The sequence below is a fragment of the Sorex fumeus genome, unplaced genomic scaffold (assembly GCF_029834395.1).
Source record: "Sorex fumeus unplaced genomic scaffold, SorFum_2.1 ptg000265l, whole genome shotgun sequence".
Classification (NCBI taxonomy): domain Eukaryota; kingdom Metazoa; phylum Chordata; class Mammalia; order Eulipotyphla; family Soricidae; genus Sorex; species Sorex fumeus.
The window spans coordinates 23,471,005-23,488,962 of NW_026606322.1; the positions used below are offsets into that span (position 1 = coordinate 23,471,005).

At 41.4% G+C, this 17,958-nt stretch overlaps 1 non-coding gene across 1 annotated transcript; it reads left to right on the forward strand.

The window, feature by feature from the left end:
- Positions 1-4,951: 4,951 nt before the first annotated feature.
- Positions 4,952-5,058, forward strand: LOC130018763 (U6 spliceosomal RNA). Its single transcript, XR_008791635.1, has one exon. It is a non-coding gene; the product is annotated as a U6 spliceosomal RNA (small nuclear RNA).
- The last annotated feature ends 12,900 nt before the right edge of the window (positions 5,059-17,958 follow it).

The following is a 17,958-nucleotide window of genomic DNA, read 5'->3' on the forward strand; positions in this document are numbered from 1 at the left end:
TATTAAATAGAGGCATTGAGTTTACTTTCAGTTTACGGCCATAGTCTACTTTCAGCATGCATCTCTCATCCTCGGAGGATCCTCCCAACACCCTCTACTTGGTGCTCCTCTGTCTATCTGAGCTGCCTTCTCCCCCAGCATGTGTGGGGTGGGATGGGGAGGTGGGGAGGTTGGAGGAATGCTGGGAGCACTAGAGGTGGGGAATGGGCACTGGTGGAGGAATGGGTACTCAATCATTGTGTAACTGAAACCCAAGCACAAAAATTTGTAAGTCTACAACTGTACCTCATGGCGTTTCACTAATAAAAATTAAAAATAAAATAAAATAAAATACCTAATAATAAAAAGAAAAACTAAAAAAAAATTTTATTAGATAATTTGTATAGGACACTATAAAATTATTTAATAAAACAAATATATCTTAATTACAAAGTGTGTTCTATAGTTGTGTTTGTATTTATAACCTAACTAACTAGTACTCAAAGCCATTCTCCACACACTCGGACGAGCCTCACGCATGAAGGAACCTGCAGAGGAACCTAGGTATGAGGGACCCGGGGCTGTGATCTCCAAGCCTGCTCGGATCAAGACTGGGCCTCCTCCCCCAGAGGCACACAGAGCTAATTCAGAACCAAGCAGCTTTTAGCAGAAGTGTGAATGGACTATGCATTAAGCTATGGTTCCGTGTGTCCCCCTCCCAGAAGGGGTACAGTCTGTCTGGCATAGTGGTCACTGCCTCAGAGCTTATTGGACAGCCAGGTATGAGCTGGCGGTGATGGGGCAACTGCGGCCTCATGGAATGGGGGTGCAGGGGGATGGAACCAGCACGTCCTTCTTGCCCCGCTGAGACCACGAGTTGCCCCCCACGAGCGGCTCTTTTGCACGGCTATGGCCTCAGAGGCACACAAGCCAATCTTGGAACTATAAGGCTTTTGGCAGAAATCCCTCCAGACTTAATTATATATCAGAAATCCAAAATCACATGGCCCCTATTGCAGCCGTGTGACATCATATTGTCTTCATAGACAAGCAATAGAAAACAAGTTATCTTACAATGCCTTTTTAGCAGGTATGATTGTTGTGGGGAGATTCCAAATAATAATGGTGCAATTTTTGTCAAAATAATGAATGTAATCAAAGTAGAAAGAGAGTTGAGTGAAAATCATCTGCCTCACAGGCATGGGGAGGGGTGGGATAGGGGGTATATTGGGGTTCTTGGTGGTAGAAAATATGAACTGGTGAAGGTATGGGTGTTTGATAATTGTATGACCGAGACTTAAACATGAAAACTTTGTAACTGTTCTCATGGTGAATCAATAAATAAATTTTTTAAAAAATTTAAAAAATAAATAAATAAATAAGGAGTAAAAAGATTTAAAAAATCATTTATCGGAAACTGGCAGGTGGGCATCATAAAATTTCAACTCAGACAACAGTTAGAAATGATATGTGAGTAGTGATCTTTGTGACTATATATTTTTCCATTAAAATATGTTAAATGAAAGAAAAGACTGGGCCTCCTCCACCCAGATCCCCCACTTTCCAGTAGCTAGGCAGTCACACCCACAAACTGCCCCCAATGCCATGTAATCCCATCAACGGCCAAGATCCAGTGACTATAAAACAAAGCTCCCGGAAGCACACCAAATGACCTCTTATGATCTAGCCCACTGATGTACCTAAAACAGCACACATATGTTTGGTTTTAACATACTTGCTTGTATTCTCTTATATACATTCTCTGTCCCTCTGTTCCTCTCGGAGAGCCTAGCAAGCTACTGAGAGTATTCCTCCCGCACAGCAGAGCCTTGCAAGCTCCTCATAGCATATTCAATATGCCAAAAACAGTACCAATAGCAGGTCTCATTTCCCTGACCCTGAAAAAACCTCCAATATCACACCATTGGGAAGAACGAGTAAGGAGAGGCTGCTAAAATCTAAGGGCTGGGACAAAAGGAGACATTACTTGTGCCCGCTCGAGCAAGTTGATGAACAACAGGATGACAGTGATACAGTGATACAGTGATCTAGTACTTTATATACTGACATACACAAATGGCATTTTAAATTGTTGTAAGCAGAGTTCTTTAATCAAGCATTGTCTTGATTAACCATTGTATATTTTTCCTGAATTGACTTTTAAAATAACAAAAATATAACGAATTTCATGACCTTCCTAAGGAAAGAGCTTATATAAAAAGTTCTTTTCCAAAGTCACCAGAAAGCATTATTTACTAGGCAAAACTTCATGTGAATAAAATCCCCCATATCAGTTAGGATTAAATTAGGAAATCAAAAGCCTTGCTGATATTTTAACCAATAATAGAGTCAGTTGAATAAATTAGAGGCTTATAAAACAATTGGATAGGTTGGAGGGGCAGTGTTTATAAGAAACTGCTGAAAGTTTTAGGTTTGTATGCATACACAGAAAGCAAGCAACTGCCTTCCAAAATTAGAATCATTCAAATAGCTAGAGCCAACTTACTGTCTTCTCAAGTTTCCAAATTGCCTGAGAGAAACTGTTCACATACAAGAAGCCTATTCACCACCCCACACCATGACCAAACTATTTTCTGGTCATGGTGTTTGCCACTCTTTGCTCTACCGCTTTTGCAATGCCAAGTGAGAGCAGTTTAGGATCAACCCTGCCAGTTTAGAGCCTTTTAAGCAAAATATTTCCAAGCTTCTGCCTTCAGTGCACAGAGAGAAATTCTGTGGGGATTAGGGGAGGTAAAGCCAGCAATGCTCAGGGGGCCATATGTGGCCAGAGGGTCAGGGAGGAAATCTTGATGAATATGTGGTACCAGGGATTAAACTGAGGTCAGCAATGTGTAAGAGAAGCACCTTAATCCCTCTATTATTTCACAGACCCGAGAGAGAAATTTTTAAGGGCTGTATGGCAGAAAGTACCAGCAGACAATTTTTTTTTTATTTCTTTATTGGATCACCGTGGGAAAGATTACAAAGCTTTCAGGTTTAGGTCTCAGTCGTGCAAATATCAAACACATTTCCCTTTACCAATACTTATTTTTTACCATGAAGAACCCCAATAAAACCCCACCCTCCACCCCTCCCAGTCCTTGTGGGGCAGATGAATTCTAGTTAACACCCTATCTGCTTTGATTAGATTCATTGTTTCAATAAAAGATTCACCACTATTATTTAGAGTTTACCCCCCCCCCCCCGAATCAGACATGCTGAAAAAGCATTGTGAAGTGATTTGCTTTCTACAGCTGGGTTCAAGAATTAAATGTTGGTTTTGGATTTCTGCTATTTTACTTATTAACCCTGGAAGTATTTCTACTGAAAGTCAGATAGTTAAGAAATTGGTTTCTGTGCTCTGGAGTCGTGGCCGTGCTGGAGAACCGCTAGTGGGGGGCAACTGGTGGCCTTGGTAGGGCGTGAAGGGCGGACCGATATGCCCCCCTTCCCATCCAGCAGACAATTTTAATAACAGAATTCTTTCAACGATAAACAAACTTCCAAACCTCTTCCTGCTCAGAAGAGAATCCAAGAACGCAAGAAACAAAACAACATGAAAACCACAACTCCCTCTCAGTGATTTAAGAAGCATCTCCTTGAGGTTTTTTGAACCCAAAAAACAAAGTAATCCGCATTTACAAAGTACTAAGAAAATACTCAGAATGAACAGTAACAACTACAGAACCCCGCCACGACAACAGTAAGGCCCACTCTTTTTTGTTTCAGATTTTGACTGTTGTGAACAGGCAGCAATGAACATAGGAGTGCAAATATCTTCTATGAATAGAGTTTGAGAACTTTGAGGTGCAAAAGCTTTTTAATCTAATATAGCCCCATTTGTTTATCTTTGCTTCCACTTACGTGGTCAGTGATATTTCATCCTTAAAGATGCTTCTTGTTCAATGTCATGGAGAGTTCTGCCAATGTCTTCCTCATGGAAATTTACAGATCAGGTATAATATTGAGTTCTTAAATTCATTTTGATTTGGCTTTCATGCATAGCAATGAGAGGTGGTCTGAGTTCATTTTTTTGTCTGTGGTTTTCCAAGCACCTCTTATTGAAGAGTCTTTCCTTGATCCACTTCAATTTTTTTGCTCCCTTATCAAAGATTAACTCATCATATACCTGACAGTCTGCCTCTGGATTTTCAATTCTATTTTATTGATCAACAGGTTTTTCTTTATTCCATTAACATTCTGTTTGAATAACTACTGCTTTGTAGTACTTTTTGAAATTGTAGAAGTGATGCCTCCCATCTTCTTTTTCCCAAAGATAGCTTTTCCTCTTCAAGGGGTAGGGGGAATGGAGTCAATTGTTCCTCTTCATTTCTGGGAACTTCTCAGCAATGTTGTCTTTGTTTCTTATTCACCAAGGTTGCCTCCCTGACCCTCTGGAATCACGATGATTCTGATGTTGTCCCAGGTTAGCTGCATGAAAGGCAAGCCCCTGACTGCTGTACTGTTTCTCTGGTCCCTACTTTTTTAATTACCTTTTTTTAAAAAAAGGAAATATACTGCTCTTGAAAAAATATTTTACTTTATCAACTTATCATTGATTTATAAGTGTGTAGAATTTCAGATTATATTTATTCATCTATATGTGTGTAGGTAACATTACCCCATAGAAGAGGCAGACAGATAGAGAGAGAGAAATAAAGAGAGAGAGAGAGAGAGAGAGAGAGAGAGAGAGAAGAGGGAGAGAGAGATCTCCCATATGTGGGATAAAAAAAAGAAGTATAGTAAGAGATAGGAAGAATGGTTAAAGTCATAAGAACTGAAAATTTTGTCTATAGGACTGAGCTCACATAACTGGGGTTTTAAAGGATTCTTGGAACAGTGGTAGGGGGAAATAAGCACTTATGATGGGAGTAGTATTAGAATCATTAGACATGGAAAGTCTGGTTATCAGTATTTAAGTATTATAAATTATAGTACATCAATAAAAAATGGTTTAAAAAATAAGATAACAGTGTTCGCTTCAGCAGCACATATACTAAAATTGGAATGATACAGAGAAGATTAGCATGACCCCTGCGCAAGGATGACATGCAAATTCGTGAAACGTTCCATATTTTTAGAATCCAACTACTCATCAAAAAGATCATACACCATGACCAAGTAGGATTCATCCCAGGGATGCAAGGATGGTTCAACATTCGGAAATCAATCAACATAATCCATCATATCAACAAAAGAAAAGATAAAAAGCATATGATTATATCAATAGATGCAGAGAAAGCATTTGACAAGATCCTGCACCCCTTTATGATGAAAACCCTAGCCAAAATGGGTATAGAGGGGACCTTCCTCAACATAATTAAAGCCATCTACCACAAGCCTACAGCAAGCATCATCCTCAATGGGGAAAAACTGAGAGCCTTCCCTCTAAGATCAGGGATGAGACAAGGATGCCCACTGTCTCCACTGCTGTTCAATATAGTACTGGAAGTACTTGCAATAGCGATTAGGCAAGAAAAAGATATTAAGGGCATTCAGGTAGGAAAGGAAGAAATCAAGCTCTAACTATTCGCAGATGATATGATACTATACTTAGAGAACCCAATAACCTCCAGCAAAAAACTCCTAGAAACAATAGACTCGTATAGTAAAGTTGCAGGCTATAAAATCAATACCCAAAAGTCCATGGCTTTCCTATACGCAAACAGTGAGAGAGAAGAAAGCAACATGAAAAAAAAATCCCGTTCACAATTGTGCCCCAGAAAATCAAGTACCTAGGAATCAGCTTAACTAAGGAAGTAAAGGACCTGTGCAAAGAAAACTACAAAACGCTACTTCAGGAAATAAAAGAGGACATGAGGAAATGGAAAGATATCCCCTGCTCATGGGTCGGGGGACTTAACATTGTCAAAATGGCAATACTACCGAAAGCATTGTATAAACTCAATGCAATCCCTATAAGGATACCCATGACATTCTTCAAAGACATGGAGCAAACACTCCTGAAATTTATATGGAACAATAAGCCCCCACGAATAGCTAAAGCAATTCTTGGGAAAAAGAAAATGGGAGGAATCAACCACCCTAACTTCAAACTCTACTACAAAGCAGTAATAATTAAAACAGCATGGTACTGGAACAAAGGCAGAACTGCAGACCAATGGAACAGGGTTGAATACACTGACATCTCCCCTCAATCATATGATCATCTAATCTTTGATAAAGATGCAAGTAATGTGAAGTGGAGTAAGGAAATCCTCTTTAACAAATTGTGCTGGCATCACTGGATGGCTACATGCAAAAAAATGGGCTCAGAACTCTGCCTAACACCATGTACAAAAGTAAAATCAAAATGGATTAAAGACCTCAACATCAAACCAGAAACCATAAGGTACATTGAAGACAAAGTTGGCAAAACCCTCCATGACATTGAGGCTAATGGTATCTTCAAAGATGCCACGCCACTGACTGAGCAAGTGAAAACAGAGATAGATAAATGGGACTATCTTAAACTAAGAAGCTTCTGCACCTCCAAAGAAACAGTGACCAAAATACAAAGACAATCTACAGGATATTCGCCGAATACACATCTGACAAGGGGTTGATATCCAGGATATACAAAATACTGGTTAAACTCCACAAGAAGAAAACATCCAACCCCATCCAAAAATGGGGCAATGAAATGAACAGAAACGTTCTCAAAGAAGAAATCCGAATGGCAAAAAAGCACATGAGAAAATGCTCTACATCATTAATCATCAGGGAGATGCAGATCAAAACCACAATAAGATACCATCTCACACCTCAGAGACTGGCCCACATTCAAAAGAACAAAAGCAACCGATGCTTGCGCGGATGTGGCGAGAAAGGGACACTCCTTCACTGTTGGTGGGAATGTCGACTGGTTCAGCCCTTCTGGAAAACAGTATGGACCTTTCTCAAAAAATTAGAAATTGAGCTCCCATTTGACCCAGCAATACCACTCCTGGGAATATATCCCAGAGAGGCAAAAATGTATAGTCGAAGTGACATCTGCAGTTGTTTGTTCATTGCAGCACTCTTTACAATAGCCAGAAACTGGAAGAAACCTGAATGCCCACGAACAGATGACTGGTTAAAGAAACTTTGGTACATCTACACAATGGAGTACTATGTAGCTGTTAGAAAAGATGAAGTCATGAAATATACATACAAGTGGTACAACATGGAAAGTATCATGCTAAGCGAAATGAGTCAGAAAGAGAGGGATAGACATAGAAAGATTGCATTCATCTGGGGGATATAAAGTAACAAAATATGAGATTAATGCCCAAGAATAGCTGAGATAAGCACCAGGAGGATTACTCCATAGCTTAGTGGCCAGCCGGGCATTCTAGAGGAAAGGGCAGCTCAGATAGAGAAGGGAACACCAAATAAAGGGTGTTTGGAGGATCCTCCCAGGAGGGGAGACGCATGTCGAAAAAGTAGACTATGGACTGAACGTGCTTGCCACTCAATGCCCCTTTTGCAGACCACAACACCCAAAAGGAGAGAGAGAACACAGGGAATTGCCCTGCCACAGAGGCAGGGGGGGGATGGGGGGATGGGGGTGGGGGGATATTATCCATGGTGGTGGAAAATGGGCACTGGTGGAGGGATGGGTATCTGATCATTGTATAATAGAAACCCAAGCACAAAAAATTGTAAATCTACAACTGTACCTCATGGTGTTTCACTAATAAAAAAAATTAATTAATAAAAAAAATTTTTGAAAAAATAAGATAACAAGAGTATGTGAGGCCAGCAGGTCCATCTGTACCTGCTAGGCGAGTGCATCAGCAACCTGATGGTGCATTCAGACTTCCAGATGCCCCCAAATTGCTGCTGTACCTTTGGCCAGACCCCAAAAACTTGGGGCAAAGTTTACCAAGAAAGTAAGTTGCCAAAACGTTAGGTATGTAGGAGACACACCCACAAATCACTTCCAGCTCATCTATATAATTGGAAGCAAGGCCTCTCTGGTTCCTGATCGAACTGCTTAACAGCCACGATCCCAGAGACTCAGAGACAAATCTTGGAACCCCGCAGCTTTTGACAGAGATGCTTCCAGTCCCCGCAATGGGCTACTGGCACCAGACCAACCAGGGGGGAAAAGGTGTCGTCCCTCCGCCTACTCCCCCTTGGTGGCTCGGTGGCCGCCATCTTCCAGATGCCACTGGACACTCAGGTTTGGGCCCGCGGTGATGAGACAAGCGGGGCATCACAGGATGGGGGTGGAGCCGGCCCTTTCCTCCCAGCCCCAATGATACCCCAAGTCACCACCCACGAACAGCCTCTATGGCTCCTGATCAAGCTGCTTAACAGCCATGATCCAAGAGACTCAGAAACAAATCTCGAAACCCAGCGGCTTTTGGCAGAAATGCATCCGGACCCTTCAGTAGGTTACTGTCGCCTGGCCACCCCGGGTGGGAATAGGTTCTGTGCCTTGGCCTGTTCCCCCTGATGGCTTGGTGGCCACCATCCTCCAGAGGCCACTGGACAGCCAGGTTTGGGCCTGTAGTAATGAGACATACAGGGCCTCACAGGATGGGGGTGGAGCCTGCCCTTTCCTCCCCACCCCAATGAGACTACGAGTTGCCACCCACAAATGGCCTCTGGCTCCTGATCAAGCTGCTTAATAGCCATGATCCCAGAGACTCAGAAACAAATCTTGAAACCCAGCAGCTTTTGGCAGAAATAGCATCTGAAACCGGCAATAGGTTACTGTCACCAGTCCACCCCAGGGGGGGAAAGGGTGCTGTCCCTCCACCTGCTTCCCCTTGGCGACTCAGTGGCCACTATCCTCCAGAAGCCACTGGACAGTCAGGTTTGGGCCTGTAGTAATGAGACATACAAGGCCTCACGGGATGAGGGTGGAGCCAGACCTTTTCTTCCCACCCCAACGAGACCCTGAGTTGCTGCCCACAAACGGTCTCTCTGGCTCCAGACCAAGCTGCTTAACGGCCATGATCCCAGACACTCAGGAGCAAATCTCGGAACCCAACAAGTTTGGGCAGAAATCCCTCCAGATTTAATTGTTAAAATTTAGGAATTCCAAAACCATGTGGCCACTACTGTAGTCGTGCAACATCATATGTTATTCATAACCAAAAATAGAAAACAAATTGTCTACTGTTGCCTTTTCGGCAGATCTGAGTGTTGGGGTAAAATCCCAAATAATAATGGTGGGTCTGGTGTCGAAATAGTAAATGCAATCAAAGTGGAGAGAGAGTAATGTGGAAATCATCTACCCCACAGGTAGGGGGAGGGTGTGGGATGGGAGGTATTCTGGAGTTCTTGGTGGTGGAAAATGGGCACTGGTGAAGGAACGGGTATTTTGTTTGTTGTGTGATCAAGACTTAAACCCGAAAGCTTTGTAACTGCTCTAACGGTGTTTCAATAAATAAAATTATAAAAAAGGGGGAAAAAAACCAAGGTGGAGTTCATGCATAATTCAATCAGCCTAATCAATGGCTGAATAAATAGCAATACTCCTACAAAAAAATAATAAGATAAAAATAAAATACTTTTTAAATGTTTTCATTCTACTCCTAGCTGTCTTAAATATTGCAGGTGACTTCATGAAGTGAGGATGAGGAAAGACCTTGAAAGATTGCCACCGCCTTCCTACCTCAGTCTCCCTGAGAAGGGTTTCAGACTGGTAAACACTACCATGAACATCTTCTTGGTATGGACTGTGGCAACTCACCCACCCAACTACACAAACATCACGCTGTACCAGAGGCCCATTTGATTTTCACAGAGCAGGAACTATTTCCAGGGAACCGTGGCCTTAGGCTGGAACAAGTAGTTCCTTTTTGTGCAAAAAGTAGTCAGTTTCCTAGAACCATTGTCTACTGTGAGTTTCAAAAGTAAAAGGTGTGGGCACATGGGATGCAAGCATTAGGTGACCTATTTCCCCGGCTGGCCCAAGGCAACAGATGGACAAAGGGCCAGGGGAATGCAGGAACAGGAAGTGGACACCAGAATGATTTATAATTTATTTCTCTCCTCCCTGACATAGTCTGATCTCTCCCCTTACAGTACAATCATGGTCATAGTTTTGATCATAGTCCCAGTCATAGTTCCATCATTCTAGTCTCCTAGTAGACCTCAAGGTCCTCTCTTTCATTATATCTTCTTCCCCATCTCAATGTAGTTCATAGTCCTCTATTTTCAGTCATCATCATCATCTAGTCTTCCTACTAGTCCTTGACTTTCTTCATAATCTTCGTATTCTTGTCTCCAAGGTCTTAGTTCTCATCTTCCCTTCTTTCCCCTTACAGCTTACTTATATAGGAATCATGAAGGGTGGGGATACACATAGGTGGGGTTGAACATTGTCACAACAACAAACATAGGTAAAGCCACTCCTTTAGGAGATTAGCTCAAACACAAAATCTCATCTGAGGATTAGTAGGAGATCTGCTCAAGGGCGGGATTCCATCCAGGGTGTATTGCTTTATCCTTTCCTCAGCTAGTAATCCATTTAAACAATCATAGTAAAATTTTATCTTATAATATTTCTAGTCATTTTGTATGAACACAGTAAGAGATATATTAAGCTTAAAGGTTGACTCTTCCTGGAGATATCTCGCTACATATTCCAGACAATAGTCCTCAGGCCAGGTTAGTCTTTCCTATATCTTCCCTTTCCCCAGCAGAGTCCTTATTCAATTACCTCTTTTTGGGTAGACAGTTTGTTCCATGACCATGCTCTTACTTATTATACTTATGGCACTTAGCTTATCTCCTTTAGATGCCAGGGTAGCTTAAAGCTTGCCCTGGGTTCATCCAGTCTCTTCATCGGGAATCTACTTTTGGAGTGCTAGGAAGTAAGGGCAACTGAGGCTTAAGTCAAGTAAATATGGATCCCCAGAAGTAAATATTATTTGGAGTCAATTAACTCCCATGTTACAAAAACATAGCATCAACTGTCTTCTTGTGTCTATACAAAAAGGACATTGCTAAATAAGCCATGCAAATGACATAAAGGAAAGAGAAAAGCAATGTAGAATAAGGAGTGCCTGATGGAATTGGGTGTGCCTCTGGGGCACTGTTGTGGGAGTAATTCCAAACCTAAGCTCCCTGCCAGAGATTCAAGGACAAACCAATGTCATCCAGTCTACTTTCACAGAAAATAATTTTAAGAAGGAGATGGATGTGAATAATATGAGGGAAGAGAAACGTGTTCAAGAGAGAATGTAGGCTTCTCCAGAGGGGAAAGAATCAAGGATATACATCCCAAGTTTTATTTTGGTGAATTCTAGTATGACATACACCTATGACTTGCATTTGTAAGGCTAGATTTAAAGTTTTTGTTTATTTATTTCCCGAACTGCCTTCAGTTGGCAGTTTCATTTCATTTCACTTGGGGCTTTCTATGTAGGTTAGAGTCTGTTCTCAGATGTTGGCAAAAGGAAGAGCTTGGAACTTTTGATGATACTCTTCAATGGTGTTATGCAAGGTTTTGTTTCTGTTGAAGTTTTCTCTGGTGGTTGTCTCTTTAGGCTGAGACTGGCAGTCTTTATGTTTTTATATCTCATTGGACTTCCAGCCTTCATACTTTGGGGATACTTTGGGCAGAAGACAAAATAACTTCCTTGATCATTGTGGTTTTGTTACTTTCCCAATAAAGAAACTCATTAACAGTCCTTACCCCAGCTCCTGTCTCACTTTCTGCTTGGCCACCACCTTCAGCATCCAAGTGTAGAATTATAAATGGGTGAACTTTCCTGTTACACAAACAGTTTTCAATCTCTGATCTGGTCTGGTACAAATCCTCAGGTATAGGGACTGGAGCAACAGTACAGCAGGTAGGATGTTTGCCTTGCACAAGGCCGACCCAGGTTTGATTCCAGGATTTCATATGGTTCCACAAGCACTACAAGGAGTAATTCCTGAGTGCAAAGCCAGGAGTAACCCCTTGTGCATCACCAGGTGTGACCCAAAAAGCAACAACAACAACAAAAATCTTCAGCTATTATAAAAAAAAACTATGCACGTAGAAGGTTGTGTGTTCACGGGGCTCTCTTGGTGGCTCTGTCCCACCGCCTGCATTCGGTGCTCTTGAGCATCTGTGTGTGGCCTGGATTGGGAGGCTGTTGGCCAAGGGCAGATGAAGGAAGACATGAGAGCCAGGCTGGTTGGTCTTAGTTGCAGTTTATTCCAATCCTCTCTTCATTCACTCATGTCTCTCCTCTCTCCCCTCTCTTATCTCCAACTCCCTTATCTCTCCAGGCTGACACTGCACCCAGTCAGGTAGTCAAATCAACATAAGAAAACCCTCCCTGAGGGCCCATCAAGTTCAAAGGGAACACCACCTAAAAGGCAGAGCAAAGCTCTTCCAGACTGCCCAAGGGCAAAATACCTCCTAAGGTGTTTTCCTCTTTTCCTCAGTCCAATAACTATCAACATATCAATACTAGCTATTTTTGTATGGACACAGCAAGAGATCACATTGAGATTTGTAGGAGCAGCTCTCCTGGGAACATCTTGCCACATACTCAGACTACAGTGCTCAGGCCAGAGTAATTCCTAACCCTAGCAGGGTCCAAATCTACTTATTACTTTTTGGATCATGACAGCATTTGTCCATGACCAAGCTCTTAACTTATAGTTAAGCATTATGGCGCTTTGGCCAGGCCCATCTCAATGCCAGGGTAGCACATAGCTTACCGCTTGCCCTAGTTCCATTCAGTCACTCGTCAGGACCCTGCTTTTGGGGGTGGTAGGAAGAAAGGGCAGCTGAGGCTTAGGTGAGAGAACAGATGCCCAGGAGGGAAATATCACTGAGAGTCACATTACAAAAGCATATCTTCTCATGTCCATACAAAAAGGAGATTGCTCTGAATAGACTATGCAAAGAATTTCAGGAGAAGAGAAAGATAATATATACACAAAGAAGTTACAAATAAACACAGAGGAATGGGAGCACTGTGATGGGAGTAACCCAATAAACCTAAACTACCTGAGGCTATGCAGGAAGGACAAAACAATGTTATCCTACAAAGTATAATAAGGTGGAAAATTGCTGTTTTAGCACAGTTATTTTTTTTATTATAAAATTTTTTAATAGTGAGACATCATGAAGTACACTTGCAGACTTACACATTTTTGTGCTTGGGTTTCACTTATACAATGATCAAACACCGATCCCTCCACCAGTGCCCATTTCCCACCACCATAGACCCCAGTATCCCTTCCCCCCCCCCGTCCCCCCCCATCCCACCCCGTCTTTGTGGCAGGGCATTCCCCTCTGTTCTCCCTCTCCTTTTGGGTGTTGTGGTTTGCAAAAGAAACACTGAGTGGCAATCATGTTTGGTCTATAGTCCACTTTCAGCATGCTTCTCCCATCCTGGGAGGATCCTCCCAACACCTTTATTTGGTGTTCCCCTCTTTATCTGAGCTCCCTTTTCCCCTAGTATGTGTGGTTGGCCTCCAAGTCAAGGAGTAGAATTCCAGCACAGTTATTTTTAACTGGTGACAGAGCATGGATGTAAAAGGGTTAAAAACTGCAGCTGTAAAGTGATGCTGCCATAATAGCCAACAGCAGTAGGCCTTTCCAGAAGGACATTTTAGGAGCAAAAGACAAGCTGGGAGAACCGGCTGTCATAAGACCCTGTGTCTCAAGGTTAAGGGTTGGTAAAACCCAGACAGTCACTTTTGCAATTCTCAGGTCAATGGGTGAAAAGGAGAAGTCATTCTTGAGCCACTACTGAACACCGTTCAGTCAACTGTGATTCACAGAACCGACCTTGGTGGCCAGCTTTGCTGACTAACCACTGAGAATCAAGGCCCTGAAACAGTCTGGTTCAAAATAAGAAAAATTATAGATCTTGGCCTTTAATAGTTAAAGCTGCCATTTTTTTTATAGCAGAGTATACATTCATTTTACATAGGAATGCTCTAGTGTCACACTATCAGGAGTTTAATCCTGTTCTGTCACCGACTGTGTTTAGTTAATTAACCCGTTTATGACTATTCTTTCAACTGCAAACACAGAATGATAACATGTATATATAACACAAAAAAACCACATGTATTTTTGAAGTCCTTAAGCGAAATAACACAGATTGTGCAGCACATAGACTGTTACACAATTAACATACAATAAATGATAGATATTATTAGTATTTTATACAGTATTTTTGTTTTGTTGTCATTTTTGTTACAAGCATATCTATTGTCCAAAAGTTTTCATAAAATCCTTTTTATATTGTAATGACTTAAGTGAAGAAAGTCATAATGGCTATTTTTTATTATTAATTATTAGTAACCAATAATATCACTGGATAACTGTCATTTCGTTGTTCATCTATTTACTCGAGCGGGTGCCAGTAATGTCTCCACTCGTCTCAGCCCTGAGATTTAAGCAGTCTCTCCTTACTCGTCTTTCCCAACACTGCCATATTGGAGGCTCTTTCAGGGTCAGGGGAATGAGACCCGCTATTGTTACTGTTTTTGGCATATCAAATACTCCTGGGTAGCTTGCCAGGCTCTGCCATGCAAGTAACTAATAGTACTAAACATAAATATTAATGATAAATATTACTAAAAACATTAGCATTTTGAAATTCTAATTTAAACATTTGTTGAGCAAATGTTCCACCACTGAAGTATATGCTTCCTTACTAGTACAAAACTTTAAAACACAGACCAAATATGATTTATCAATATATATACTATATCTATGATATATGATATGTAAATGAGGTATATGATACACATAAAATATATGCATGTGTTTATCACTACATAATATGCGATATTTTCGTAGAGAGAATTGAAGGATATAAAGTTGTACTTTTGTACAATATATAATTATATATGTATTTGTACTGTAGGACTCTGCTTTCCTCCCAAATTTTAAATTTTCCTAAATTAATTACAAAATCAAATCACCTATCTTAATGATTATGAGGGAATTATTTAATGGCCTCCTTTTTCTCCAAAAGAGATCACTTGGAAGGGTGGAAGATATTTTCCATTTCATGATAGCTTCTCTTTTAGAAGCAAATATTAAAGGTTAACAAGAAATCTATGAGTCAGATATTATTGCTACCAAATACATCAACCACTCCTTTGGAATCTGAAAATACACCAAACTTCAAATTATGAGATGCCCTTGACGTAAATGTAAGATGCGCAGTCAATTGAGATCACTTTATAACCTTCCCATAAATGCTTTACAGATAAAACTATGCTGTGATCTTTCATGTCAGGGCCATAAAAATTCCCTCTGGTTTCACAGGCAATCATCTGTTAACTACACAATACCCTAAATCTTGTAAACCATGAGTCATATGACCAGCCATGGACAATATATTTAGCCTTTTTCTCTGAATATAAAATAAGTATTTAGAAAGCTCTTGGGAGAAATTTTATTGCTCTTTGTAACTATGATTATTTTTTTTTAAGTTTGAACCTCCCGGAAGAGAACAGCGCAGAGTCTCCTGCCCCCGCGCCTGGCTGTCCTCACCGGGGCCTTTGGAGGGGTGTGGATTGAGTTTCCCTCATCGCCCCGACCAGGGCTCCAGCAGCCGAAGACCTCCAGAACCAGCCACCACCATGCTGAGACCACTCTCCGCACACATGAAGGTACTGGCAGAGGGACAAAGGCTTGCGGGTCCCGGGACTGAGATCTCCAAGCCTACTCGGATCGGGGCTGAGCATCCTCCACCCAGATCCTCCAAATTCTAGTAGGCGGGGGTCACATCCACCAACTGGCCCCCTGGTACCGTGTAATCCCATCAACGGCCAAGACTCAGAGACTATAAAACCCAGCTCCCGGAAGCGGCATTCACGGCCGTGTGACATCTTATCATCTCATACATACTTTGGACAAACTGGCAAGCTACCGAATGTAACCTGCCCACACGGCAGAGTCTGGCAAACTCCTCGTGGCGTACCCAATATGCCAAATACCAGTAACAATGATGGGTCTCATTCTCCTAAGTCTGGAAGAGCCTTGAATATCCTCAGGGCTAGGACGAAAGAGACGTTAATGGGGCCTGCTAGAGGCAATCGACGATTAACAGGATGGTCGTGATCGTGATTGTGAAGTTTGAACCTAAATTATTGGAAAATAGCTTCAAGCTTATGCATTTATACAATTTGGTAAAAAATTTGTAACACCAATCCAATTTTTTTACTCCATGGCTTGAAGGCCAGCCACACACTCTAGGGAAAAAGGCAGCTCAGATAGAAAAGGGAGCACCAAATAAAGGGTGTTGGGAGGAGCCTCCCAGGATGGGAGATGAATGCTGAAAGTAGACTATAGACTGAACATGATTGCCACTCAATGCCTCTTTTGCAAACCACAGCACCTAAAAGGAGACAGAGAGCAAAAGGGAATGCCCTGCCACAGAGCAGGGTAGGATGGGAGGATGGGGTGTGGGAGGGATACTGGGATCAGTGGTGGTGGAGAATGGGCACTGGTGGAGGGATGGGTACTCAATCAATGTATAATTGAAACCCAAGCACAAAAATTTGTAAGTCTACAACTGTACCTCATGGTGTTTCACTAATAAAAATTTTTTTAAAATAATAAACCTAGTTTAAAGTTTTAGTCAGCTGTATCTGATATCTGTTTATCTCAGTCTCTGAAAGCATAGTCTGAAGTCACTTTTCATAGCCTAATGATAATTTCGAGTGGAATTTAACCAGAAGAACCACAAAAGAAAGAACTAATTCCCTCTTTCTCCTCTTTCAGTGAGCATTTGCCTTGGAGGCTTTTTCCCCCTCCCTGGTTATACTTTAAGTAAATAGACTCACATGAAATGAAAGATCAATTCATGGCCCAGTTGTCTCATTTCTCAGACCTGTTAAAATCTTAATCTTAGAATCAATCTAAAATGCCCTTGGCAACAAAGCTTCTGGCACCTCTTATGCAATTTGTGTATCTGCGCTCTCATGAGATATTCTCCCATTGAAGTCATGTTCAAAGACCAAATTCATATAAACATTTTATTTATGTGTGATCAGAATTATGGCTCCATAACTCTCCAGCTTTGGAACAGAGTCATAATTCATGGTATTCAGTCAGTACAAACAAGGATAAAGAAATACTCTTATTTCCCCCATGGAACATTGAACAGAGAAGAAAGAAAAATGTTGACCAATCTGACATCACTATACTGCAATATATCAAGTTTATGTTTGTGTAAAATTATATTTTTCAAAATGCTTTTAAGATATCAAAATAAACTGTTCAGATTGATGGTTCTTCAGCAGTTCTACCTGGTGGCTAGTATTATGTGTAGGGCGGGGAAGGTGGGGGGAGTATGGGGAGAAACTAGGCACATAATAGAATATATTTGTAGGATCTGGAAATTGCTTAATTAAATATAAAGGTAAAGGTAAAGGCCCTCCCATTGTTCATCGATTTGCTCGAGCGGGCCCAGTAACGTCTCCATTGGAGATTTTGTTGTTACTGTGTTTGGCATATCGGATACGTCATGGGGAGCTTGCCAGGCTCTGCCATGCGGGCGAGATACTCTCAGTAGCTTGTCAGAGGGGCTTGTCAGAGGGGCGGAGGAATCGAACTCGGGTTGGCCATTGTTGGCTGCGTGCAAGGCAAATGCCCTACCGCTGTGCTATTACTCCAGCCCAATTACTGGGGACAATCAGTTGAATGATGCAGGTGAATTTAGGTGTACAAATGGCAGTTCAGATAATATAAGAAAATTATTCTCAGGTCTAGGAAGACAAAATGTATTAGATCATTCATAATTTTATTGTATTACATAGATATGATGTTCAAATTCCTGAGTAATTGATAGGGTTTCCCAAGTAAGTTCTGTTTTAGCAAACTCTACTGAAAATATAGGTATTGAATCATAGGTCTCTGAATGTTTGCATGTGTGCTTAAAAATAAATGTAGCAGGCCAGGGAAGTAGCTCAATAAAAGTGCTTTGCATGTAAAGGCTCTGGATTTGATACCCCGTCAAAATAAAGAAAGAAGAAAAACAATGTAGAGACTAACACTGCTAATAATAA